The sequence below is a fragment of the Kogia breviceps genome, chromosome 10 (genome assembly GCF_026419965.1).
Source record: "Kogia breviceps isolate mKogBre1 chromosome 10, mKogBre1 haplotype 1, whole genome shotgun sequence".
Classification (NCBI taxonomy): domain Eukaryota; kingdom Metazoa; phylum Chordata; class Mammalia; order Artiodactyla; family Physeteridae; genus Kogia; species Kogia breviceps.
The window spans coordinates 49,986,493-49,988,635 of record NC_081319.1 but is presented as its reverse complement, the minus strand read 5'-3'; the positions used below and the strand labels follow the sequence as shown (position 1 = coordinate 49,988,635).

At 38.7% G+C, this 2,143-nt stretch overlaps 1 non-coding gene across 1 annotated transcript; it reads left to right on the top strand.

Annotated features, from left to right (window-relative positions):
- The first annotated feature begins 213 nt into the window (after positions 1-213).
- LOC131764748 (U6 spliceosomal RNA) lies at positions 214-320 on the top strand. Its single transcript, XR_009337946.1, has one exon. It is a non-coding gene; the product is annotated as a U6 spliceosomal RNA (small nuclear RNA).
- The last annotated feature ends 1,823 nt before the right edge of the window (positions 321-2,143 follow it).

Here is a 2,143-nt window from a genome sequence, read left to right as displayed (position 1 = left end):
TTGTACACATGAAACATATGTACCTCAATAACATATCAATCTTTTTAAAAAATGGGTGAGTTTCTCCACCAAGAAAGGGAAGGCTGGACAGTTCCAGAAATTTACCAAAGCCTGCACCAAACTATGGCTGGGAAGTGTGTGTGTGCAAGTGTCATAAGAGCATTGTTTATAATTCAGAAGAAGATTCTCAGAAGTTTAAAAGAATGGGGACAAGTGCTCTCTTCAGCAGCACATGTGCTAAAATTGGAACCATACAGGGAAGATTACCATGGCCCCAGTGCAAGGATGAAAGGCAAATTCGTGTAGCGTTCCATATTTTTATATAAAATAGATAATCAACAAGGACCTACTGTATAGCACAGGGAACTCTACTCAACACTCTGTAATAACCTATACGGGAAAAGAATCCAACAAAGAATAGATATATGTACATGTATAACTGATTCACTTTGCTGTACACCTGAAACTAACACAATGTTGTTAATCACCTATACTCCAATATAAAATTTTTTTAAAAAAATAATGAGGACAAGATCTCCAAGACCCTTTCCAGCTCTGTAATCCTATTTAAAAATAAATATCAATAAAAGTCTTACCAAAACAAACAAAACAAAACAGAAAAAAGAAAAAAACAGTAAGTGGAAATGTAAGACCTCTTAAAGACCAGGCATGAAACCGGTACACTGCTATTTTCATCACATTGCTAATCAAAGTCAATGGCAAAGCCAGCCCAGATGCAAGGGATAAGGAAACAGATTCTGCTTCTTGATGGGAGGAGCTACAAAGAATTGTGGCCATGTTTGCTATCTATTACAACTACATAAGGAAAGTGATCACTTCCAACAAGAATAACCTAGTATGACCCTGTATTCTTCTGGGTACCCAGACTCTAAAGATGAGCTTACATATGAAGACGGACCAATTAAATAGCATATAAGAATTAAATCCCAGACTTGGAATTTGGACTTGGGCAGAACAAAGGCAGAACTGAGACCCTTAGCCGTGATTCTTCACCACTCAAAGAGCAGCTCTTTCAAGTTGTTATTCATATGCCCAAATGAAATATTACCAAGTACCTTCCTTAGAGCCCCCCTAGCAATACATGTGTCATCTGCAATAGTCCTTATCTTACCCTGCTATGTAGTAAAATCATTTTACTACCTTGATCCCCTAGTCTAAATTTAGGCTACTTGAGGACAGGCACTGCAACTTGTCAATCATTACATCTCCTAAGCATCAAGCACAGGAAGCACACTGGAATACACTTGCTACACTTTAAGACATTTGCATGGATATTTATAACTAAATTTGGTCTGTAGTTGTTTTTTCTATTGTGCTAGCTTTGGCAGACTTTTTAAAGAATGTGTATCTGCCTGATAAAAATAATTTGGAAACTTTCTGTTTTGTACCATTAAATCGTTCAAATATGGTAAATTATATGGCACATTCATGTAGGCATCTTGGATTGAAAGTGTATGGCTTGCTGCTCCACTAATCACCTTAGTTGCACCTTAGCCATTTTCTTTTTTGTTTTGTTTTGTTTTTTAAATATTTATTTATTTATTTATTTGGCTGTGTCAGGTCTTAGTTGTGGCACGAGGGATCTTTGCTGCGGAATGTGGGATCTTTTTAGTTGCAGCATACAGAATCTTTAGTTGTGGCATGTGAACTCCTGGTTGCGGCATGCATGTGGGATCTACTTCCCTGACCAGGGATCGAACCTGGGCCCCCTGCATTGGGAGCGTGGAGGCTCAGCCACTGGACCACCAGGGAAGTCCCCACTACTACCTCATTTTAAACAAATAGAGCCCATTAAACAAGGAAACCATTTTCATGAGGACATGTTTCTCATGACGTCTTGTTACCTGATGCACAGTGCCAAACAAACCAAAATGTCAGAGTTTGGAGCAGAGAAAGTTTTATTGCAGGGCTATGTAAGGAGACAGGTGGCTTGTGCCCCCCAAACCCCAAACTCATCGAAGGGTTTCAGCAAAGCACTTTTTAAAAAAACATCTTTATTGGAGTATAATTGCTTTACAATGGTGTGTTAGTTTCTGCTTTACAACAAAGTGAATCAGTTATACATATACATATGTTCCCATATCTCTTCCCTCTTGCATCTCCCTCCCTCCCACCCTCCCTA